Consider the following 27323-nt stretch of genomic DNA (forward strand, 5'->3'; position numbering starts at 1 on the left):
CTTTCCATTTGTTTTACTCCACACGAGTTGTCTGATTCAAATCTTGAGAAGAAACATTCAGTTCATTAGCCATGTTCTGGCCCTCATATCCCCAAGTGTACAAATTAAAAACATGAAATAACGCCACTAGTGTACAAATTAAAAACATAACATTAAAAACATAAGATAACGCCACTCCACGTCACACACACTGCAGGTCGCAACAGAGCCGCGCCCTATTTTTTAGGTCTATTATTGATATCTACATAGCAATTATGTGAATCACACTGCTGCCCTTTCAATTATTTGCACCTTATGGATGGTGTTTCCTAATGTATGGATGTATTTTACCCAATAATGGTTGAATTGAGTGTAGGCTAAGTTGCCTATCAATCATTGTTTGTGCATCCTGTGGACAGCAAGTGAAAAATGGCTCTTCAACAGCTGCCTAGTGCAGATCCAAGCCTATGGAATATTACAAATGAAAATGTATACGCACTCACTACTGTAGTGCGTTGGAAAGAGCATCTACGAAAAGACAAAAAATATATATATACTTTTTCCCTCCTACTAGCACAGACATTGCTGATAGGTACTTTATTGAGGACTTACACGGAACCCAAAGTGCGCCATCGTGCGCTATCGTGCATAMATTTATTTTGTCCCCCTAAACTAAATGCGATCACGACACGCAGGTTAAAATATCAAAACAAACTCTGAACCAATGACATTAATTTGGGGACAGTTCGAAATGCATTAAACATGTATGGCAATTTAGCTAGTTAACTTGCACTTGCTAGCTAATTTGTCCTATTTAGCTAGCTTGCTGTTCCTAGCTAATTTCTCCTGGGATATAAACATTCAGTTGTTATTTTACCTGAAATGCACAAGGACCTCTACTCCGGCAATTAATCCACACATAAAACGGCCAACCGAATCGTTTCTAGTCATCTCTCCTCMTTCCAGGCTTTTTCATCTTTGAACTTATATGGTGATCCATCTAAACTTTCATAGTATTACCATGACAACCGGCAACAAAGTTCATCTTTCAATCACCCACGTGGTGATTGGGAGAGATGGGAGAGGCAGGACTTGCAGCGCGATCTGCGTCAGAAATAGGAATGACTTCTATTTTAGCCCTTGGCATCGCAGACGCTCGTTGGCKYAATAATTGAATAACATGGATTTCTACATTTATTTCGCAACGCTCGTGCACGTGACGTGTCCGGTCTGGTCAGCATGTTAATATGACTGAGATATGTGGTTTTCCCACCTAGCTACTGTATCCTAAGATGAACTGTAAGTTGCTCTGGATAAGAGTGTCTGCTAAATGACTAAAATGTAAATGTAACTGTTGTAAACTCCTCCGTGGTATTGTGCTCCATACACACTGTCAAAAATGARGTGGGCTTTAATTGCTCAATCTAATTCATGCTGATGAAAAAAAAAATCAAAGGCATATCAATCGACCAATCAAATGTATTTATAAAGCCCTTTTAACATCAGCAGATGTCACAGTGCTATACAGAAACCCAGCCTAAAACCCCAAACAGCAAGCAATACAGATGTAGAAGCGGACATATGCTTAAACTCGCACACTTTTGATAGACTTAAACATCTGCAAATTATCGAGGTATCAAAGGGTCACGCATAGATATCCTATTAAATAATTAAAGTGGAACTGACAGCGTTTTAACTACTTTGTAGATATGAAACAGACAATCATAATATCAGTAAAAAATATCAAATTCCCAGTTTATGCTACAAAACCAACTTCATAAAAGGTTTTAAAAAWAGGTTATATTTSACTCAAAATTCCGTGACGTAGAGTAAGGCGTTGTTGGCAGAACAGATGGATGCAGTTCAATGCATGATTCGTTTAGCTAATTCACCAATACATTTCTTGGTAGTCCAACAAATATTGCTATCAGGTTGTAAATCACAGCTGGCCTGGTACATTGTTTGCTGCCTCCAGCCCTTCGGGATGTACGGTTTCAGTTTTAATGACACAATATTTTGGACAAAAACGGACAAATATAACTAAGGCTGGGAATGTCAATACAATCCAACTAGCAAGGGCAATTACCATAAGTCAGTCATAACGTGGCTAATAGGCTAGCTTTTGTCTTTATGTAGCTATTTATTTAGCAAGCTATAAACACGGAGCCTAACATTAGTTAGCTAATGGGGGGGGGTATCATTGACATTGGATGAGTGGGTGAGTGGCCAACTTTTTCGGTGGCGCCAGTTAAGATGCAGGTCTAATTTGGTTAGCAGGAAATGTGAATCACTTTGCTGGCTAGCTATGCTGAACTTGAACGACTGTTATCCACAGTTAGCATATCTCGTCGTTGTCAATCAAATGTATTTGGCATCGATCAAATGGGAGGGCAGGCCAGCAAGTTTCCAGTCAGTTGTCAAAACGTGGTTTGGGACAAGCATGCATTGGCAGGCAAGCTGCAGAAGGGCAAGCATGCTACTATTCCCTATCGTTTATCAGTGCAATGTTGACGGCCAACTACAAGGTAAAAAAGTTTGAGAGGGTTTATCTACTGTTCCCTCATTACATTTTAGCTCGTCTCGCTTTGGCTAACATTAGTTGTTGATGTTGTTGCTGATGTGCATAGGCAACTGAGGGACTGAGAGCCTATGGTTCATGGTTGTTTGATCTGACTGTAAAGTTACAAAATGTAAGAGGACTCCTGTGGTATTGACATATTTGCAAATCCATTCAGATGTGTTTTGTGGCTTTTGGCAAATGCTTTCTAATGTTGCGCTGTTGCTACTGCCTGTAAATCAAATCAAATCAAATGTATTTATATAGCCCTTCTTACATCAGCTGATATCTCAAAGTGCTGTACAGAAAGCCAGACTAAAACCCCAAACAGCAAGCAATGCAGGTTTAGAAGCACGGTGGCTAGGAAAAACTCCCATGAAAAGCCAAAACCTAGGAAGAAACCTAGAGAGGAACCAGGCTATGAGGGGTGGCCAGTCCTCCTCTGGCTGTGCCGGGTGGAGATTATAACAGAGCATGGCCAAGATGTTCAAATGTTCATAAATGACCAGCATGGTCAAATAATAATTATCACAGTAGTTGTCGAGGGTGCAACAAGTCAACACCTCAAGAGTAAATGTCAGTTGGCTTTTCATAGCCGATCATTGAGAGTATCTCCACCGCTCATGCTGTCTCTAGAGAGTTGAAAACAGCAGGTCTGGGACAGGTAGCACATCCGGTGAACAGGTCAGGGTTCCATAGCCGCAGGCAGAACAATTGAAACTGGAGCAGCAGCACGGCCAGGTGGACTGGGGACAGCAAGGAGTCATCATGCCAGGTAGTCCTGAGGCATGGTCCTAGGGCTCAGGTCCTCAGAGAGAGAGAGAGAGAGAAAGAAAGAAAGAGAGAATTAGAGAGACCATACTTAAATTCACACAGGACACCGTGTGGAGACAGGAGAAATACTCCAGATATAACAGACTGACCCTAGCCCCCCGACACATAAACTACTGCAGCATAAATACTGGAGGCTGAGACAGGAGGGGTCAGGAGACACTGTGGCCCCATCCGATGATACCCCTGGACAGGGCCAAACAGGCAGGATATAACCCCACCCACTTTTCCAAAGCACAGCCCCCACACCACTAGAGGGATATCTTCAACCACCAACTTACCATCCTGAGACAAGGCCGAGTATAGCCCACACACAGTCCAGTTCAAAGTGAATGACGGCAGGCGCCCAGTGTTGCCAACTCCTCAGTAAGGAAATTAGCTATTGGCTGTCCTAAAAGTCACTAGAAGTCGCCAAAGATGTCATTGCCTAATTTGCATAATTGGTCATGTGCATGTAATTGTGATGGACGCTGTAGGAGAGAGGAATAACGTCGTGGGAGAGACAAAAAGTGAGTAAAAAACACCCTAAATATGTTTAGAACTACAAATKAACTTTCTTCTGTCGATTCTTGATTTTTTTTATGTCACAATTCCAACCCTCCTCCTTTATCCGGGCTTGGGACCGGCAAAAGTGACCCAAAAATTACACTTATTTATTTATTTTTTCTTAATTAATTTGGTTTGGTTTTTATCCTTATGGTCCACTTAGGAGCAGCCTACAACAAGTCACAGTAAAACATGAACATTTTTAACCCTAACATTTATTACATTTKTTTGTATACAATCTACATTAACAATCTAAATGGACCAAAAAGAGACAATAGAAAAAACTRTCAATGGCAATGTGAGAAAATTATGGTAACTAGTCTGGCCCTAATTCAGGTTAATTGTTTAAAAAAAAAAGTAAACCAGGGTGGGATCAGCCAGTGGCGGCTTCCTGCATGCGCGATTCATTTGCAGTCTGGACGCGGAGGGGTGAACATCTCCTGCTCTGACTGCAGCTGGGAGGGACTGCTGCGCGAGGACTGTGAGTGCTTTGGGACGGGGGTGGGGCCCATGGCAGCATCCACTGCTCGTTGAGAAGAGTAAGAACGATACGTGCTTTCAAGTCAGAGTCTCCAAAAGTCTCCAATAACACCAGATTTGCCGCTAGTCGCTTTTTGAAAATGTATCGCTAGAGGGGTCTGAATACTCGCTAAATATAGCGACAAAGTCGCTAAGTTGGCAACACTGCAGGCTCCGCCATATGGGACTCCCAACCATGGCCAGTTGAAATACAGCCAGGAATTGAACCAGGGTCTGTAGTGACGCCTCTAGCACTGAGATGCAGTGCGTTAGAGCGCTGCGCCACTCGGGAGCCTCGGGGAAGTAATCTAAAAGTCATTTACGGTAATCAGATTACATTACTGAGCTTGGGTAATCCAAAAGTTACATGGCTGATTACAATTTGACAGGTAACTAGTAACTGTAATGGATTACATTTAGAAAGTAACCTACCCAACTCCAAGTGTATCAGTGTTAGTGTGTGTGCTGTCGGCAGGGGTCAGGGAGACCTCGGTACACTTGACTAATTGGTCTGTGTCTAATTAGGGGACTCCACCTGCAGCTCTTCAGCCACCAGTCTTGCATGTCAAATATCCTGTCCTGGACAACCCACACACGCACACACACACACAAACTGTTTAAACAAGACTCACAATAATTTGGGTACTCATGAAAACCGTAATAAAACCTTAATGTACAACTTTATGTGTGACTTAATTTGTTTTTGTGGGAATGACGTGGGCACACGTCTAGTCCCCATACACAACTGAGTGACGTCTACCGGTGGATAAGACAGTCACAACAGCAGGTGCGTTTATTTAATAACAGGTGATACAAACCCCTCTTTACAAAATACATTTCAAGTAGGTCTTCACAAAGGAGCGACCCCGACCTCGTTCACACGAGCTTCCCACAGTGAAAGAAGGGAATCTCTTTTCATAGCAAACAGACGATGAAAGGCAAGGCGACCGTTTCATTCTGCCAGTTCATTCATTCTGGACAAGATCTTACTTCAAAACCACCAAGGATTTAAGAATGTAAATCACAGCTTCACATAACCAAATATACCTTACCCAATGGTAGGCCTATAGATAGCCAGTTGTCCAATTAGAATTGCATTCTGCATGCTTCACCTTTAAATTAACTCCTATAGGACTATGCTCTAATTCAGTCTAAATGGAATATAGAATATAGGGTAAACTATTGAATTTGGTCTGTTTATAGTCAAGAGCTGAGCTTCCTAGTTGTATGCTTGTCAGTTTTATTATTTCATCCTAAGCATTAACGACYTAACGACTTTATCGATCTGAGGGCTTAATTATTTTCCAAGCGAGCATGTTAAATAGGATAGTTGCGTGCGCAGAGTGTGTGTGTGCCAGGCTTCCGGCTTGTGTGTGGGTGAGAGTTGCTTTCCGAAACACTGGTGCCATCGGTCCCGACCCGTGCTGGAGAAAAATATAAAATTGTGCCTTCAACTTGCTGAACCTGCCCTGGCGTGATATTTTGATGCAGTATTTTGCATCAGTAGCTATAGATAAATATTAACTCTAACTTATGCTGCTCACGATTTCTCCCTATGTCTGACGAAGGAAGCGACAGCGCCGAGCTAGCAGAGCTCCGGTGCTCTCCCTCCCCATCTCCACCCGGGCCCCCCGGAACCCCTTCTCCTCCACTGCCGCCAGACCTCTCCTCCAGTCCCCCGGTGCTTCGAGACCCAGCCCCGTTACCCCAGGACTGCCTCCGCCCGTCTCCAGAGCGCTGCAAACCCGKGGACTCCCCACGCTGTACCCTGCCAAAGTTAACCCAGCGCCTGACGAAGACGGGCTCTCAGTTCCGCCAGAGACAGAATGCGCGCTTAACAGCTGCGGCGGACAACGGGCGCGATGCCCCCTCTCCAAAGCGCAGAGGAGACGGAGACACCACCTCGGCAACGTTTCAGGACCTCGGACAGCAACCCCCCCGCGGACAGGACCAAGAGTATTACCACTGCACTAATCAGCTCCTAGAGCCCCAGCGAGACAGCAGTGAGACCCAGCCACCGTGAGTCTACCCTTTAATTAATTATGACAAGGTTAGGCTATACCTTATTCAAATATGAGGAAACACAATTAGTTGTTACAGAATAATTGAGTAAAATTAATMATGTGGGTGGTGTAGTCTATGTAGCCAATTGGCTACGCAAAATATTAAGGCCATACAATGAATGAGTGGATACAGATGTGACATRTTGTTTGATTAAATATTGGGGTGTGCGGACATAATTTTCTACTCAAGAGATACTGTACACGCGCAATGGGGATGTATGGGATAATGGGGTTTCCCGCTTGACCTCAACAGGTACAGTGACCATATGGTTGATGATGTCAGATAAATAGCTTCATTCTCTAGTTCATTGTCTTTAACTGTGCATTTCTTCTGTCATTCTATTAGGCTACTTTTGTATTTCTGTTTTTCAATGCAAAGTTGTATGCTCAGTGGAAATGTAGTTGAGTGTGTCTGGTCTTTGAAGACTGAGCAGGGGGATTCCATCCCCGTTGAAAGGAATTCGTCTCGTGTTACTCCAAACCCTAAATAAATAAATAAATCATTAATAAATAAAATACATACAACCCATCAGTCAGATCCAGCTAAAATATACACACCCTAATTCGGGCCCATGACACCGCTTGGCGGTTAACGGATTCTACCATAGCAGCGTGTTTGTGCTGCTTGTTCTTGATTTGAGAGAGTCTTGATTGACACCGGAGAGACCGATACGTTAAGGGATGGCGGCTGGAGGAACCGAGGCAGGGCCGTGCGTGCCGTGCTGAGTCAATATTCCGTATGCAAATGAGAAGTTTGACAAATAAGCCTATTGGACAGACGTGGACATGTGAGGTCATSCACTGTATTACCCAGGTAGAAAGGCTGCCACATCAAAGTATAACATCGTCTCTAGAAAATGTTCTAAGCCAGTGGTATTACAGTTGGAAATATAATAGGAGATATTCCAAATGGCCTGCAGTGTTTGATCATTCCGGTCTCTATCTGCTCTATGATACAGTAGCATTAAGCTTGAAAGCCTTGTTTTTGACGAGAAGAAGCATCATAGGCCTGTCTAATGTCCAGCCTGAGAGAGAACATTGCTACTTCTGATTAGCTCTGTGATCTACTGGCCTTTGATCTTAAACTGTACATTTAGTGGCTGCTAGTAGTAGTAGTAGTAGGGGAGTCATCTGATTTTATAATATTTTGAAACAGTTATGTTACCAGAAAAAATATTGGAATCAGATTAAGATACTTTTTCAAAACTCGATGATTACTTCTTGGATTACTTTTAAATTCAGAAGAGATGTTTGCGAAGAAATGCATTATGACGCATTATGTTTTCTCAGTGACATTCAACCCAGAATTGAATATATAGGCAGAAAGTTTAAGTTTGTTCCACTAGAGTGAGTCTTATCACAGGTCAGAGCCCACTATGGTGACACAACCAAATGCGTTTGATGGATTCTGTTTTTCTTCTTCTAATGCCTCTTAAAGGAAAATTCCACCACTTTATAACCAGTTATTATGCTGTTAGTGTTCACGCACTGCTGTCAGATTTGATACACATTTTGATGCTTTACCGTTTTTGTTAGTCCTACTGTCATTTCGAAGCTTCTGTATTGCCCTTGTCTTCACTACGATTCCCAAGGTGCATTTCGTCTCCCATGATGCAATGTGCCACTTAGTTAGCCTGCCGTTAGCTTAGCTAGCTGGCTATCAAGCCCAGACGAAGCTTAGTCTAAATACACTGAACAAAAATATAAACACAACATGTAAAGTGTTGGTCCCATGTTTCATGAGTAAAAAAAATAAAAACGTATTTCTCTCAAATTTTGTGCACAAATGTGTTTACATCCCTGTTAGTGATCTATCCACTTGACAGGTGTGGCATATCAAGAAGCTGATTAAACAACATGATCATTACACAGGCRCACCTTGTGCTGGGGACAATAACAATTTGCAGTTTTGTCACTCAACACAATGCCACAGATGTCTCAAGCTTTGAGGGAGAGTGCAATTGGCATGCTGACTGCCGTAATGTCCACCAGAGCTGTTGTCAGAGAATTTTATGTTAATTTCTCTACCATAAGCCACCTCCAATGTCGTTTTAGGGAATTAGAGTGCCCCATGGTGGCGGTGGAGTTATGGTATGGGCAGGYATAACCTACGGACAATGAACACAATTGCATTTTATCTACGGCAATTTGAAGGCATAGAGATACAATGATGAGACCCTGAGGMCCATTGTCATGCCATTCATCAGCCGTCTTCACCTCATGTTACAGCATGATAATGCACGACCGCATGTTGTAAGGATCTGTACACAATTCCTGAAAGCTGAAAATGTCCCTGTTCTTCCATGGCCTGCATACTCACCAGACATGTCACTCATTGAGCAYGTTTGGGATGCTCTGGATCAACATGTATGACATMGTTTTCCAGTTCCCACCAATATCCAGCAACATCGCACAGCCATTGAAGTGGAGTGGGACAACATTCCACAGGCGACAATCAACAGCCTGATCAACTCTATGTGACGCACTGCATGAGGTAAATGGTGGTCACCAGATACTGACTGGTTTTCTGATCCACGGCCCTAATTTAATAAAGGAATCTGTGACCAACAGATGCATATCTGTATTCCCAGTCATGTGAAATCCATAGATTAGGATATATTGCATTTATTTCAATTGACTTATTTCCTTAAATAAACTAACTCAGTAAAACCCTTGAAATTATTGCATGTTGTGTTTATATGTTTGTTCATGTCATAAGTTATGAGTGCATTTCACATTACTTTTGGGTTGTAAATATATTATAATGATTGCATGACTGTTATGCTGAATATATGTTCATGTCATTGTCACCAATCAACTGCAATACACTCAAAATGTATTAGAATTTAAACGCTAACTACCTATGATAAACATAAGAGTTACTGTATGTAGTTAACATGTTAGCTAGCCCGACTGCTAACGTTACATCCAAAATAAGTGTTTGCTACAATAACAGCCAACTTTCATCTTAGCAACTGTCTTAAACAACAGTCCAAATAGCATGTCATAAGTTATGTTCATATCATGGTCACCAATCAACTGCAATACACTAACAAATAATTTGAATATAGATGCTTACTAGCTATGCTAACCATAACACAGAATTACTGTATTTAGTTAGCATGCTAGCTAGCCCGACTGCTACATCCAAAATAAGTGTTTACAACAATTACAGCTGACTTTCATCTTCGAGACTGTCTTAAACAAAAGTCCAAACAACATGTAGGCCTGTTAGAAGAACAACATCTCTTACAAAATGTACAGACAAATCATTAAATAATCCTTGTCTCTCAGCCTGTAGCTTTGGTGCTAACATTAGCAATGCTAGCTGGGTAAGTAACTAAACCTGCTGCATATGAAATTACGTGTTTTCAACAAAGCAGACAAATACTGCCTCAGCGACTGCCCAAGTAACCATCCAACAACACTTGAGGCCCATTGGAACTAATAAAAAGTATAAAGTTTACAAGTAATTCAATACAAAAGTATATGCTATTTGGAAAGGGCACATGGTGGCTGCCAGAGCTGCAACTCTTGTAGGTGATAGTGGTAGTGGTTTTGTCAAATAGAATCTTGGGAGTTTGAGCATTGAACAACAGAAAAATAAGATGACTATGAATATCATTCTATAGATTTTTGAGCATCTATTTAAAATATTTACAGATGTTATTAAACAAAGACAACCAGAGTAACATACAGTATATTCGGGAAGTATTCAGACCCCTACCCTTTTTCCACATTGTGTTACGTTACAGCTTTATTCTAAAATGTATACTTTTCTCCCCTCATCAGTCTACACACAATACCCCATAATGACAAAGTAAAAACAGTTTTTTTGGGGGGGGGGGGTAAATGTATTAAAAATAATAATAAAAAAACAGAGCAAACCTATTTTCATAAGTAGTCAGAGCCTTTCATATGAGACTTGAAATTGAGCTCAGGTGCATTCATTTTCAATTGTTCATCCTTAAGAAGTTTCTACAACTTGATTGGAGYCCACCTGTGGTAAATTCAATTGATTGGACATGATTTGGTAGCCTGGTAGCCTAGTGGTTAGAGCGTTGGGCCAGTTGGCCTCCATCATTTATGAATGGAAGAAGTTCGGAACCACCAAGACTCTTCCTAGAACTGGCAGCCCKGCCAAACTGAGCAATCGGGGGAGAAGRGCCTTGGTCAGGGAGTTGAAGAAAAAACATAGGATCACTCTGACAGAGCTCCAGAGATCCTCTGTGGAGATGGGAGAACCTTCCAGAAGTACAACCATCTGCAGCACTCCACCAAATCAGGCCTTTATCTTAGAGTGGCAAGACGCAAGCTACTCCTCAGTAAAGGGCACATTACAGGTCGCTTGGAGTCTGCCAAAAGGAACCTAAAGGACTCTCAAACCATGAGAAAYATGATTCTCTGGTCTGATGAAACCAAGATTGAACTATTTGGCCTGAATGCCAAGCATCACGTCTGGAGGAAACCCTACGGTGAAGCATGATGGCGGCTTGAGGGAAAGATGAACGAAGCAAAGTTCAGAGAGATCCTTGATGAAAACCTGCTCCTGAGCGCTCAGGACCTCAAACTGGGGTGAAGGTTCACCTTCCAACAGGACAACGACCCTAAGCACACAGCCAAGACAACGCTGTGGTTTTGCTTTATCATTATGGGGTATTGTGTGTAAATTGAGGAAAAAATATATTTAATCAATTCTAGAAAAAGGCTGTAATGTAACAAAATGTGGAAAAAGTTAAGGGGCCTGAATACTTTCCAAATGCACTGTATACCACGGAGTTCCAATATGATCAGAAAACTACAAAAGGGGTTATATAGATCACTTAAAAAGACCGTCCATAATTTATTGTATTAGTCATCTCAGGGATCCTACTTAAATACATTACAGAGAATCAATTTCCGCTTTTTTTTGTCACTAAACAGTCAATAGACATTAAATCATAACCTTTTACTAAAACTGTGTAAGACATCACTAAATGCTTAAAATAACAACCCTAATGTGGAAAGTTGTCATTAAAGGGGAAAGTAATCAAAAAGTAACGGAGAGTAATCAGATTACGTTACTAAATTTGKGTAATCCAAAAATTGCGTTACTGATTACAWTTGTGGACAGGTCATTAGTAACTGTAAAAGATGACATTCAGAAAGTAACCTACCCAACCCTGGTAGTAGCCGTAGTTGTAGTTGTTCCTGTGTGTTTGAGGGGGGTACTGGAAATCTACAAAAGTCCCCACAAGGATAGTAAAACAAGGAAAATTCTCCCTCATGGGGACATATCCCATGTCCCAACGARGACAAAGGCTATTTTAACCTTAGGGGTAGGTTTAGTGTTGCAATTTTGGTTAGAATTAGGTTTAGGAGTTAGGGTTAGGGTTACGGTAAGGCCTAGCATTAGGGGTTAGGGAAAATAGGATTTTGAATGGAAATCAATTTTGGGTGTGTGTGTTTGTGGGACAATTTAGTCTCAGTGGTTGTGGAGTTAATGGTTTCTCTGTTCCACCCTGAGCTGAGGGACATGACAGACATAAAAACATACAGGGTTTACTGATCTAAGTGGCTCTCACAGCCCATGATGGTAGCTGCTGGCAATTATGTTTGTGTGTGTGTGTGTGTGTGTGTGTGTGCCACCACAGCAGAGAGAGGACTAGGACTCCTTTAAAAAAACAATCAGGGCATCTCCTATCGACCTTCTTCACAGCTTACTCATTCAATCACTCTGCAATAAGCTCTCACAGTCTCACTGCAGAATCAAAGGTTCACTTTAGGCATTCATTGGTTAAGTTAAGGGGTAAGGTTTGGCATAGGGTTCAAACTAAAGCAATTCTCTGGTTACGTTTAAACATTAATTATGAATGGTTAAGGTAGGGGTTAAGGGTTGATATAGTTTTAAAACAAAACATTTAAAAACAAGTACCTAGCACTGGGATTTAACACTCRACCCTCAGAGCCTGAGCCCGTGGTTTACGCCCATCTGCCATCCCCGTCCACACTCTAGCAAACCCCAAGACTACTTGGTAATAGCGCTCACCGCTGCCCCTAGTGGCMRGTTTTGAAGTGATCTCAAAGTCCTATTTACCTGGACGGGCGTCGACTGAGCAGGGGCAGCGCCAGCCATATAATTAGAATGGAGCATTGATTTGAATGAGAATGTCAGTTCTATCAATTGTAATTCTAACGTGTTGACATTGTGCTGAAGCTCACTAGGTTTGTGTCATAAAGGGCTTTTGCTCGGTCCTCTTTTTTGGCTCTATTCCATTGATATCCAGTCTACCACACACAGCTCTGATCGACTGTAAATGTAAGTCGATACCCATAAACTGTGTGCTTAGTACCGTATAATCACACACAATAAACATGCACAAACACAGACCCTTGTTAATATCATCAACAAAACTAGTGACAATAATATTCGTCAACCTTTTTCATTGGCAATTTGGCAAAAGACTATAACTGACTAAATAGACCCAGAAAAATGTCACTTGACTAAAACATCTCTGTGTCTAAAATCTGAGTACTAAGTGGACAGGACAAAAGTGTATTTTGTTGTTGCTTTTCAGTGATAAGCACAATAGCGGCACAGAYGCGCAGTTCTGTTCAGCAGCGGGAATGGCGCACCACACCCGGCTCAGGAGCTCCGGGCGAGCAAGCAATGCTCCGGCTCCGATTATACACACTGTAGCTAACCAGTCACCTCCAGCCTTCTAGTTACAATAGATACCGTTTGTCTGGTTWAGAAACACGAGCTGCTTTACAAAAATTAAAAACAATAACAGCATTACGTTTAATAGTAAAACARCAGTCTAGCTATGTTTTTTCTCCCTTGAGTATAGAAACGTTTTTTGAATTCGTAGCCTCACTCAACCCTCGCACTTTCCCCACTGCATTTCATAGGCGGGTTCTGTAGCCAACGTAGCCACGTCTCCCTCTTTTCCTCAGAGAAAACTGCTTGATTCTAGGCCTTGCCGTTCAAAAGATATGACCCATAATACTGGCGCTACGTTTTTGTATTTCTGTCGTTCATTGGCGGATCCCATTTTGCATTCACAAAGCATATCGCGGGCCAGTCTAAAASTAGACTAGTTGCGGACCGGACCGTTTACCATTTGTTAAGGCTACACCTTGTTCAGTCATGTTACCTCATCAGCTAGCTATAGCTAACCTGGGGCGCGTTGAGCAGGACCACTAGCGGTTCTGGGGGGGCAGGGGGGGGCCAGTGCCCCTGTGACAACAATTTTGGACCCCCTTGTGACCCCCCTAAATGTGGAGTATGAAATAATTTTTACATAACACATTTTTGTATTGTTCTTTTTTTACATCCGTTATTAGACAGTGGCAACGATGATGATTATGAACATGGTCTTTTGCCTGCTAATGCCTGCGATGCAGTGAAGAAAACGATATGACAACAAAAACGTCTAATGTAACTGGCCCCTCTAACAGTACAACTGGCCCCAGCTTGGCCCCCGCAGTTGAAATGGTCTAGAACCGCCACTGAGCAGGACGCAAAGTTCAGATAGAATATTTCTATATGTGTAAAACAAACATGCCTCTCTGACGTGTTGGATAAGGAATAATGTCGGCTCAATTCATGGAATTTCTATCTGCAATGCTCGTTTTGAAACTGAGTGTGGCCCTGGTAACATTACCAGTAGCCTATATGCAAAAATGTGGTCGCATATAAAGAATGGAATGGATAGCAAACAATTTATTGACAAAATGGCTCTTGCCACTACACTATATCTGACTGGGTAAATCACTTTATTTTTGAGTAACTGTGCACCCAGTGACTCAGACTTGAGCACTTGGACCAGGACTCGAGCACAAGGGACGTGGGACTCGATTCGAACTTCAGGTTTATTGACTCGACTATATCAATGGGCGAAACAGTCACTAGCTCTCGTTCAAAGTCATTAGCTCCCCTTTCTACTTTTGTGCATCAATTTGGCTGCGCCGTCAGTGGAACAATGAACAATGGCAATGACGCAACCGAGTGGCGGAAGTGCAACCCATCATACTTGGCCAAACTTTGCTGCACTATCTGGTGATTGTGCTACTCTCTCTGCTTGTGTTTATCTGTTTCTTTTGTAATGTGCAATATCGATATAGGCTGATTTAGGAATTTACATTGCCGGAAAATTGTTATATATTCTTATACATGTTTGTCATATCTCTTCTGTTGGGAAGAGAACAGGATGTTATGCAGAAMAACATGTTGGTAGGACAAGGCTTTGTATGTTTGTGCACATGGAAGTCAGTGGTTTATGTTTACTAGAGGTTAATGATAGAAATGTAAGGTGACTAAAATGGCCCACTGTTTTTGTCATTTTGACACTAAATCATTATTCAAATGACAAAACTGTGACTAAGACTTAATGATATTTTAGTCAAAATGACTTAGACTAGACAAAATCTGGGGGAAAAAAGAGTGCCAGAATGAACACTTACTCACTCACACACACACAGCGTTGCATGAGTGAGCTCTCTTCATCTTCTGAGTCCCACATCCTTTGATGCCCCTGGGAAACGTTCCCTGCGTGAATAGGTTCCCATTTTCACCTGTTCTCCAATTCTCCCGACACTCCTCTGTTTTCAACCTGTGATGGCTTTGTTTAGCCCCTAAAAATCGAAGCCTGTAGATGGCGATATATACTGAGCTAACAAATTGAATTGTTCTAATATGGCCATAAGATGGACCATTTAGCTATTTGATTTAGAGTTAGGGACCCCTGTAGGTATCCCAAAAAATAAACAAATAATTATCTGATGAAACATTGAATTTGTCCTTAGTGTTATTAGCCCATAGCAACGCATTGAATAATACATGGCAAAAAATAAAAAAAATAAAAAGGAAATATGGTTTGAGGTGTCTGTAATGCATCTGAGAGATATAGGAAAGCATCAGGGACAAAAACAAAAAAGTTACATGTGTAACCCTGGTTCTGTGAAGCGTCGTAGAGCAAAATGGACACTTTCTTGTTCGCGAGAGTCTCAACTCTCCGTAGTGGGATCATATTAGTTTGTAGCTCAAACCATTTGGTCTTTACGGACGTTTTCGTGAGAAGGACGGTTTTCGGGATTACTCCTGGTCTGATAGGCAGCATTGTACCTCAGCCGCCTTCCATCACAGATGCGGAAGGCCGACATCGTGGATTTAGAACAGCCCTTGCAAAAAAACAGGAAGTCTCTAGCTTAATCAGACGGATTTTGATGAATAAAACCGCAATTAAAATAAGAACAAAACGGTTCTTCCGCACGGATGCAGACATCTACACTAGGGGTTAGTGGGCTGTGTTTTGTAACCACCTCTATTTCTCAAACAAAGTTTTGATCTCGCCCTTTCATGAAGACTAAATTCTAGGACAAAATGCTAAAAGAGTTAGCCTGTTACCCAAGTTGTTGGTAGCGTATTGTAAGCAGTTGTTGTACATTTCATCCTTTTCACTGCAGAAACTTCACCGCCTCTTCTCCCTCCTATCGCTCTCTTTCCCTTGCTCCATCCCCCTCCCTCTCTCTGGCTCCCTAACCCCTACCTCTTTTCTACCTCTCGTATTGTTTCTCTTTCCCATTCATTTGAAAATGAGTGTGTCTATAGATTTTCCTCCACACAGAGAGCAGTTGAGCACTGGGTGTTGTGCTTCAGCGTTCGGGTGCTCTTTGTGTGTCTAACGTGTGATTTGAGGAGCTGAACAGTTTGTTTTTGAGGTAACCATATGATGGAGGTTTTTGTCTGAGGTTGATTCAAGAGATTCAGATTGACTCATTCAGTTCCTCTGAGAGGCTAGCAATGTGTACATCTACAGCTCAGGGCAGATATACTGTCAATACACAGTTATGGGAAAAAATATGAACTGGTGGTGCAAGAGACAGCTAGTTGTCATGCAGTATTTGGGATTGCGTGATTCAGTGCCACATTATTTGAGTGTTTGTGTGTGTGTGTGTCATTTTACAGTGGTTTAACCCTTGTTTAATAACCCTTTCTCTCTCCCTGTCACCCTCCCTCTCCCCCCTCTTCTAGAGTGGAAGCAATGCACCGGAGACACACCACGCTGAGGGAGAAGGGGCGTCGCCAGGCTGTGCGAGGCCCAGCCTACATGTTTAACGAGCGTGGCTCGGCCCTGACGCCCGAGGAAGAGGGTTTCCTTGACGCTGCCGAGTACGGCAACATCCCCGTGGTCCGCAAGATGCTGGAGGAGTCCAAAACCCTCAACTTCAACTGTGTGGACTACATGGGCCAGAATGCATTGCAGCTGGCGGTGGGCAATGAACACCTGGAAGTGACTGAGCTGTTGCTAAAGATGGATGGGCTAGCCAGAGTGGGCGACGGGCTCTTATTGGCTATCTCTAAAGGGTATGTGCGTATCGTGGAAGCCATATTGGCGAACCCGGCGTTCAGCCAAGGGCTGCGGCTCACCCAGAGTCCCCTCGAACAGGAGCTACGGGATGAYGATTTTTACGCTTACGATGAAGACGGGACCCGCTTTTCCCACGACGTCACCCCAGTCATCCTAGCAGCACACTGTCAGGAGTATGAGATTGTRCATATCCTGCTCACCAAGGGGGCCCGCATCGAGAGGCCTCATGACTACTTCTGTAAGTGCAATGAGTGTGTCGAGAAGCAGAAGAGAGACTCATTCAGCCACTCCCGCTCCAGGATGAACGCTTATAAAGGGCTGGCCAGTGCTGCCTACCTGTCCCTGAGCAGTGAAGACCCTGTCCTCACCGCCCTGGAGCTCAGCAACGAACTGGCCAGACTGGCTAACATAGAGACTGAGTTTAAGGTGAGTTTAACTGGCCAGACTGGCTAACATAGAGACTGAGTTTAAGGTGAGTTTAACTGGCCAGACTGGCTAACATATAGGTAACTGCCAAAATAATGGAAACACCAACATAAAGTGTCTTAATAGGGCATCAAAAAGAAAGGAGGACCAGGGCACTCTTTATGTAATTAACTAAAATGACTTTATTAGTATGGCATGTTCAATAGAAACAACGTTTTTTTAAATACGACGCGTTTCGGCTGCATGGCCTTCGTCAGGGAGTACAAAAAAAGAATACAATGTCCTCTTTTGAACAGCTTTTCCAATTAGCCCTAATTAGAAGAGGGAGTGGTTTTACAAAATTGATTGGACACACCTAGTAAGCAATACTATACACATTAAAAAGTGAAATACCGAAGCTATGTTATCATAAAAATACAACTCCAAGCTAGAAGTATCAGGACACTTAGAAAGGTAGTTCTAACCTTAAATATGACTGGGAGAAGTGTGAAGAATAAGACAGCAATATATTCCATAGTACACTAGAACACAGCAAACACATGAACATCAACAGTCTACACTTAGATATACTTAATAGGGCGTTGGGCCACCACGAGCCAGAACAGCTTCAATGCACCTTGGCATAGATTCTACAAGTGTCTGGAACTCTATTGGAGGGATGCAACACCATTCTTCAACAAGAAATTGCATCGATTGGTGTTTTGTTGATGGTGGTGGAAAACACTGTCTCAGATTACGCTCCCGAATCTCCCATAAGTGTTCATTTGGGTTGAAATCTGGTGACTGAGATAGCCATGGCGTGTGGTTTACATCGTTTTCATGCTCATCATACCCATTCAGTGACCGCTCGTGCTCTGTGGATGGCGGCATTGTCATCCTTTGGAGTCATAGCCATGGTAGCCAAAATAATGGCCTGCCCAGCATTTTTATACATGACTCAAAGCATGATGGGATGTTAATTGCTTAAAAGCACCTGCTTTCAATACACTTTGTATCCCTCATTTACTAAAGTGTTTCCATTATTTTGTCAGTTACCTATACAGTACATACTAAATTTAAGGTGAGCTTAACTGGCCAGACTGGTGGTGAGTTTAACTGGCTGAGAGACCGAGGCGAACGGGAGACCGAGAGAGTGAGAGACCGAGAGAGAGTGAGAGACCGAGAGACCGAGAGCATCATCAGAGTACAGATCAGAGTACAGATAAAAACTCCAAACAACGCAAGCAGAGCAGAATTAGACCAATTCCTTCTTCTGATTAATATCCAAAAAAGAGCCACCAAATTGCATGATAATTTAGAAACAAGTTACCCCCACTCCTCCCATTACAAAGCCCTCAAATGCCAAAAGGTGGCCATAGAAAGAGTCTACTGAGGTCCAGAGGCTCAGTTCACTAACCACTACCAACCCAACGAAGCATCAGGACAGAGAGAGAGAGAGGGATAGAGAGAGAGAATCCATGTATTTGCATGTGAGGATTTGCTGCTCCCTCATCTGCTATAATGTTTGATATGTCTCTGTTAGGAGTCGTAGCAGCTTTGGCTCAGGACTGTGGCTGCTCTCTCTACTTTGCTGTCTCACTAGTCCTACACATGCTATACACACATACTACTGTACATGGGCTCCYGAGTGGTGCAGCAGTCTAAGGCACTGCATCTCAGTGCTAGAGGTGTCACTACAGACCCTGGTTTGATTCCAGGCTGTATCACAAACGGCCGTGATTGGGAGTCCCATAGGGCRACGCACAATTGGCCCAGCGTCGTCCGGGTTAGGGTTTGGCCRGGGTAGGCCGTCATTGTAAATAAGAATTTGTTCCTAAATGACTTGTCTAATTAAATAAAGGTTAAATAAAAATTCTAATTCAAAATGCACACATACACTAATACACACGTGTTAACAGGACACAACTGGGTCTGTGTGTTGAAAATAGAAGTTTTATGCTGCAGTGTGGGGTATACAGCCACAATGACAGGAATAAAATTCAAGCCCAGGAGCTCTGGGAAGGAAGGAAGGAAGGCAAAGGGGAACATTTTGGCATTTAGGCAGCGGGGTAAAGTGAGTAGAAGGCTGCAGTCCAGAAGGGTGCGTGGGTTGGTACTTGTCATGACTGCAGCTGTGTCTGCTCAGGTGTCTATCTGTCTGCCYGCTTCCTAGATGTGTAAATGAGAAGTAGTGACCCGGGGGGCTTAGTTCTATTACCCTCCATCTCTTTCATTACACACTCATTATCACCTTCCATGTCTCTCTCCTCTATCTATCTCTCCCTCTCCCTCTACCTCAATTTCCATCTCCTTCCCTGTCTCTCCCTCCACTCTCTGAGGTAAGAATACATATGTTCTGACTGGCTCAGACGCAGTCGGTACTCGAACACTCTTTCCTTATGTAGTCCACTTATCTGAAAGGAAGGAAAGTGTTGATCTCATTGGAGAAAGTCCCTGTGGGCGTTATCAGTGTTGTTGTTGTTTTAATGCAGCTGCCCTCTGCAATCTTTACATGGTTAAGTGCAGGATTAGACCTGTTGCTCAGGGTTACGTTGACACGGTGCCACATGTGCTGTTGTCCCAGTAGGTTCAAGTGATGGGGGACAGCACACAGTGTGCTCCTAGTGTTAAGCGTTGACATATACACCTGTCTCTTATACACATCTAGATGTGTATAAGAGACAGCTTTTTCCCCCCCCCAAAGTCAGTACTTTGTAGAGCCACCTTTTTCAGCAATTACAGTTGCAAGTCTCTTGGGGTATGTCTCTATAAGCTTGGCACATCTAACCACCGGGACTTTTTCCCATTCTTCAAGGCAAAACTGCTCCAGCTCCTTCAAGTTGGATGGGTTCCGCTGGTGTACAGCAATCTTGAAGTCATACCACAGATTCTCAATTGGATTGAGGTCTGGGCTTTGACTAGGCCATTCCAAGACATTTAAATGTTTCCCCTTAAACCACTCGAGTGTTGCTTTAGCAGTATGTTTAGGGCCATTGTCCTGCTGGAAGGTGAACCCAGTCTAAAATCTCTTGAAGACTGAAACAGGTTTCCCTCAAGAATTTCCCTGTATTTAGCGCCATTCCTTAAATTCTGACCAGTTTCCCAGGCCTTGCATATTAAAAACATGGATGGTATTCTCGGGGTGATGGGAGGTGTTGGGTTTGCGCCAGACATAGTGTTTTCCTTGATGGCCWTAAAGCTCAATTTTAGTCTCATCTGACCAGAGTACCTTCTTCCATACCTTTGTGGAGTCTCCCACATGCCTTTTGGCGAACACCAATCGTGTTTGCTTATTTTTTTCTTTAAGCAATAGCTTTTTTCTGGCCACTCTTCCGTAAAGCCCAGCTCTGTGGAGTGTACGGCTTAAAGTGGTCCTATGGACAGATACTCCAATTTCCGCTGTGCAGCTCATTCAAGGTTATCTTTGGTCTCTTTGTTGCCTCTCTGATTAATGCCCTCCTTGCCTGGTCCGTGAGTTTTGGTGGGCGGCCCTCTCTTGGCAGGTTTGTTGTGGTGCCATATTCTTTCAATTTTTGAATAATGGATTTAATGGTGCTCCGTGGGATGTTCAAAGTTTCAGATATTTTTAAAAAACCCAACCCTGATCTGTACTTCTCCACAATTTTGTCCTTGACCTGTTTGGAGAGCTCCTTGGTCTTCATGGTGCCGCTTGCTTAGTGGTGCCCCTTGCTTAGTGGTGTTGCAGACTCTGGGGCCTTTCAGAATAGGTGTATATATACTGAGATCATGTGACAGATCACATGACACTTAGATTGCACACAGGTGGACTTTATTTAACTAATTATGTGACTTCTGAAGGTAATTGGTTGCACCAGATCTTATTTAGGGGCTTCATAGCAAAGGGGGTGAATACATATGCACACACCACTTTTCCGCTTTTGATTTTTTTGATTTTTTTTAAACAAGTTCTTTTTTCCATTTTACTTCACCAATTYGGACTATTTTGTGTATGTCCCTTACATGAAATCCAAATAAAAATCCATTTAAATTACAGGTTGTAATGCAACARAATAGGAAAAATGCCAAGGGGGGTGAATAATTTTGCAAGGCACTGTAGACTGACCAGGTGAATCCAGGTGAAAGCTATGATCCCTCATTGATGTCACTTTTTTAAATCCACTTCAATCAGTRTAGATGAAGTGGAGGAGACAGGTTAAAGAAGCATTTTTAAGCCTTGAGACAATTGAAACATGGATTGTGTATGTGTGCCATTCARAGGGTGAATGGGTAAGATAAAATATTTAAGTGGTTTTGAGCGGGGTATGRTAGTAGGTGCCAGGCGCACCGGTTTGTGTCAAGAACTGCAACMCTGCTGRATWTTTCACGCTCAACASTTTCCCGWGTGTATCAAGAATGGTCCACCACCCAAAGGACATCCAGCCAACTTGACACAACTGTGAGAAGCATTGGAGTCATCATGGGCCAGCATYCCTGTGGAAYGCTTTYGACACCTTGWRGAGTCYATGCCCCAGCGAATTGAGGCTGATCTGAGGGCAAAAGGGGGTGCAACTAAATATTAGGAAAAATATACGTTTCACCTTTCTCCCCTTCATCTACACTGATTGAAGTGGATTTAACAAGTGACATCAATAAAGGATCATAGCTTTCACCTGGATTCACCTGGTCAGTCTGTGTCATGGAAAGAGGGGGTGTTCTTAGTGTGTTATACACTCAGTGTATTTCCATTGGTGGAGAGACTATAGTTCACATCTAAGAATTGTTATGGGAGCCAATGGACTAACTTACTGACCGACAGAGGAACTCCAAATACTTCCTTAATGTACTGTAACACCACACACACACACCAATACACACACGCACACACACTCTCTCTCTCTCTCTCTCTCTCTCTCTCTCTCTCTCTCTCTCTCTCTCTCCTCTCTCTCTCTTCTCTCTCTTCTCCTCTCTCTCTCTCTCTCTCTCTCTTCTCTTTCTCTCTCTCTCTTTCTCTCTCTCTTCTCTCTCTCTTTCTCTCTCTCTTTCCTCTCTCTCTTTCTCTCTCTTTCTCTCTCTTCTCTCTCTCTCTCTCTCTCTCTCTCTCTCTCTCTCTCTCTCTCTCTCTTCTCTCTCTCTCTCTCTCTCTCTCTCTCTATATATATATATATATATATATATTACACACACACACACAGTCTTGTAAAACGACTTTGTGGGGACACACAATCAGTCTCGTTTCCATATCCCTAACCCAAACCTAAACCTAAAACTAACCCTAGCTCCTAACCCTTAACACAAATTCTAACCTTAACCCTAAACCCCCTAGAAATACCAATTGACCTCGTGGGGACTAACAAAATGTCCTGACTTCTGGTCCCCACAAGAATAGTTAAACATGTCCACACACACACACACACACAAGTGCTCAGAGGTGTGAAATTGGCTGGTGAGGAGCACCTGTGTCTAATCACAGCTGGAGAGGGAAGCGCCACAGAGTCACAATCAGCAGAACAGGGTCACGAGATCTCCACCTCTCTCTCTCTCTCCACATCTCTCTCTCTCTCCTCACCCATCTCTCTCTCCTCACCCATCTCTCTCTTCATCTCTTTCTCTTCCTCTCTCTTTCCACCTCACTAGTTCTTCCATTTCTTCTCTCTATATCTTTCAGCATTTTCCATCTCTTTCCATCTCCTTCCATCTCTCCTTTTCGGGTTTCTTTCTGTCCACCCTTTCTCAACAACTTTTTCCCTACCTCTTCATCTTTTTTTCTGCCTCTTTCATAATGTGTGTGTGTGTGTGTGTGTGTGTGTGCTCATTCATGGGGTCCTAACACCTACCTTTTTCTTATTGTCCCCTGAGTGCCTAAATACACTCAATTCCATTGGCCTAGAGTGAGTGATCAGTCATTCTCATTGGCACATTGCAAAATGTCACTTCAGAATGTATGAATGTACCATCTTCTCTTCCTCTTTGTCTCACTGTCACCCCCCCCCCCCTCTCTCTCTCTCTCTCTCTCTCTCTCTCTCGCTCTCTCTGTCAGTCATTAGTGTGGCTCTGTATAATGTGGAATTTCCATCAATTAGTATGGTGGTATCATCAGCATGTGGATAATGGCTGCAGGGTGGAATAATTATCATGTGTCTTCTAGAACCTCATTACAATGTTCTGTATTCAAACACGGCTAGCCACGCCATCATAGAATGACGATCCCTGAGTCAAAGGAAATAGTTATGTTCGAGGCGTCCAAAATTCCTTGCAGCGGCAATCAGCAGTAGCAAGAGTAAGAAAGTGGCCTCCCCACCCCTGGTTCACCCGTGGTTCAATAAAAAGCTGAGGGATGGGGCTGGAGAAATTGAATCACTCTCAAATTCATACACAGAGCTATGGATGCAAGGATTGACCCTCCATGACATCAACATTTTAACCATATGTTGAGGCTATATAGTGTTTGTTTACATTTTATTTGTTTATATACTTGCTTATATTTTGGCTTCTGATGGGGTACGACAAGTTATATTGCTCAAGAATCAACGGGTACATATCATTCATTTATTAAATCCCCAAAAAAGGAATGTAGCAACTGCTGATTGCCCCTTTTAAGGGTGGCATAGAAGTGAACGAAGACAAATGGAACCATGGAGTGCTTCTGTCCTGAAGAGAAGCAAGGGGAGAGCGAGCTAATACTAACGCGCTTGGTATGAAGTGGTGATCACGTAGCAGAGGGAGCCCGTCGGGGACATCTTATACCTGCGGTGTTATCACTGAGCTGTACTCGTTGGTTTGAACACAGTGCAGCTATGCATATACAATTAGACTTTAGTCTCTGTCGACAATTGGCTCTACAAACCACTTTGTCTGGTCCAGGGAGGGATGGGTCGGCAGATGTTGTATGCTCTTGTGCGAATGCATGAAAGACAATGAGGGATCTCTGGTTGTGTGTTACGCTTGTGTGTGTGTGTGGTCGTTTCTTTGTTAATGAGTGTTTGTGTGTGTGTGTAACTGCATCTGAGGGGCCTCGGGCACTGGCCTGAAGAGCTATGGTTGAGCGGAGATGGAGGAGGGGGAGTGTGGTGTCGGAGCTGAAAGCTGTGTGAAATTGGCTCCAGAGCTGCCCCTGTCCCATTGGACACACACTGGATGAATCGACAWTGTCTTCACATCCATTCAATTACCTTGGACCAACGTGGATTAGACGTTGAATTGACGGCAGTGGGGAGCTTCCAACAATTCGCCAAATAAGTCATCATACAAACACTAGCCGCACAGGAACATTCTACCATTCTCCTCTCTCTCTTTTCCCACCTTTTCTTCCTCACATCTTCCTCTTCTGTATCCTCCTTCACCCTCTCCTTATCTCTCCCCTTTTTCTCTGCCGCTCTTTCTCATTCACTGTCTTCTTGCCCTCTCTCTCTCTCTCTCTCTCTCCATAGAATGACTACAGGAAGTTGTCCATGCAGTGTAAGGACTTTGTAGTGGGGGTGTTGGACCAGTGCAGAGACACAGAGGAGGTGGAGGCCATCTTGAACGGAGACGTGGACAATGCCCCGCCCAGTGACAACAACCGCCCCTGCCTSGAACGCGTCAAACTGGCCATCAAATACGAGGTCAAGAAGGTGAGACCCCCTAAAACCAGGACCACAACCTGATCGCATTACTTGACACTGCTGTAAATGACCATATATATACAGTGTGTGTTCATGTTTTTTTATGGTTTAGTGTACATGTCATCATTTCTATCTGATATCATTGATTGTTCATGTAGCATTTGACCCCATTTGTGTGTTTGTTGGAGCGGGAAATGTTGATTTATGTTCAACCTGGACCATCTCACAGGGAAAACATTGGATCAGTGGTGTAGTATTGTAGTAGCGATGCAGTGATACACATTTCTGTGCTCGTGTGTCCCGATACCTGGTAGCATTTGTAAATATCAGACAAGTCTCTGTGTCAGAAAACCAGAGGTGTTTCAGCTAATTGTGAAACCAAGTCCCCTCTCCYTACATCACCCGGGACTCGCAGAGACTCACAGGCACTCACACAAACACATTTCAACAAAAAAGGTAAATAAGTTTCTCTGACCTTATGGTTGAACATCCTATATGTAAACATTGTGAGACATAGTACCATACGGTTCATACTACCTCGCATATCATCTAAGGCAGTGGTTCACAACTCCGGTCCTCGAGTACCCCCAACAGCACACATTTTTGTTGTAGCCCCGGACAAAAAAAATCTGATTCAACTCATTGAGCAGTGGTTCTCAAACCTCTCCTCGGGGACCCCCTGCTGTTCTATTGCAGCGCTAACACACCTGATTCAACTTGTCAACTAATCATCAAGCCTTTGACTAGGTGAGTCAGGTGAGCTAGTTCAGGGCTACAACTGAATAGTGAAACGTCCATCCTGCGTGTGAGCTTCCAGGGAAACGGTAAAGTGTAGTGCCTGGGATGTTTTCCCAAACCAGGGAGCGTGACCACAGCTGAGTGTGTTAATCAACCTGCCAGATGAGGGGGAGGATGGGTTGCTATGACAACCAGGTGGCCTTGAGTGCTATTGTGTAAACTCAGTGGGGGAAACATACACACGCGCACGCACGTTCGCTTAGGCAGGCGCCCACGCACGCACTCGCACACACCACACACACACACACACACACACACACACACACACACACACACACACACACACACACACACACACACACACACACACAACACACACACACACACACACACACACACACACACACACGCACACCACGCACAGCATGGGCACATTCTCAGACAGATGTCACAAAGGACTTCGACATATTGACATACAAACTAGTGACAGGGTTCCCATGATGGGTCAATGAAGATGGTTGCAATCACCTAGGGGGTGGAGGAACGAGGGACACTGTTTAATTTGAATTGTTTGTTGCTGGGTTGAAGTCGTAGTGTGTGTGCGTGTGTGTGTGTTTGGGTGTGTGTGTGCGTGTATGTGCTTGTGTGTGTGCTTGTGTGTGCATGTGCTTGTGCTTCCAAGCATATGGAGCGTGTGTGTATGTTTTTATTTGTATGTGTGCTTGCTGTGGTTAGTCATGAATGATCCTTGAATGTCAGTAGATGGTCTGTGCTGATTGAGTGACCTGTTGAGGGAACACACACACACACACACACAAACACTGGAAATCTGGAAATCACACACACATGCACAGACCGGGGGGTGGACGCTGGACAATGGTGACCCCATTATCTGCGGGTGTCTCAGGGGGTGTTGGGATATGCAAGAAATACGTTTCCATTACACACATGTACAAGTGTCCATCCACGGGTGTGTAACAGGACAAATACAAGCACCCTCCAAATTATTATTCATTGTTTAATTGCACACACGCACACACACAGTGAAAATCTGAAAATCACAGACACACGTGATCCTGTTGGCTTTTAGATGGACACACACATAAACACACACACACGTAACACACACACACACACACACACACACACACACACACACACAGATGGATATCACTCACAAATTGCATTCCCTCACTTTGTCCCTCTCCCTCTATTTTTCAGTCTGTCCACGGTGGATTGAGACTGACGACAATCTCTATTTAAATACAGACTGTTCCTCGATGAGACAGAGGGAGAATAGCTGACAGGGAGAACAGGTCCATTTAGAGAGCACTTTCAGAAGAGTTTAGCTTTAATAATTTTTTTTACAGTGTGTTTGCACACTGCTGTAACCTGTAACCAGTTTGTAAGTGTTTTCATCTCTCTCTCTCTGCCAGTGTAATTTATCCCTGTGTATCCCTGTCTTCTTCTGTACCAGTGTATTTCCCTGTGTATCCCTTCTCTCTGTGCAGTGTATTATTCCCTGTGTATCGTGTCTCTCTGTACCAGTGTATTTATCCCTGTTGTATCCTGTCCTCTTGTGGCCAGTGTATTTTCCCTGTGTATCGTTTGGCAGTGTTATCACGTGTTCCTGTCCTGTCTGTACCAGTTTTTGTGATCCTTCCTCAGTTTTACCTGTGTATTCTGTTCCTGTACAGTGTATTTATCCTGTGTTCTGTCTTCTGTAGCCAGTGTATTATCCTGTGTATCCTGTCTCTCTGACCAGTGGTAA

The 27323-nt window shown here is 43.3% G+C and overlaps 1 pseudogene; it reads left to right on the plus strand.

Annotated features, from left to right (window-relative positions):
• Positions 1-5831: 5831 nt before the first annotated feature.
• LOC111964785 (short transient receptor potential channel 7-like) overlaps positions 5832-27323 on the plus strand; it is a 71793-nt pseudogene continuing 50301 nt past the window's right edge.

The sequence above is a fragment of the Salvelinus sp. IW2-2015 genome, linkage group LG6.1 (assembly GCF_002910315.2).
Source record: "Salvelinus sp. IW2-2015 linkage group LG6.1, ASM291031v2, whole genome shotgun sequence".
NCBI classification, from domain to species: domain Eukaryota; kingdom Metazoa; phylum Chordata; class Actinopteri; order Salmoniformes; family Salmonidae; genus Salvelinus; species Salvelinus sp. IW2-2015.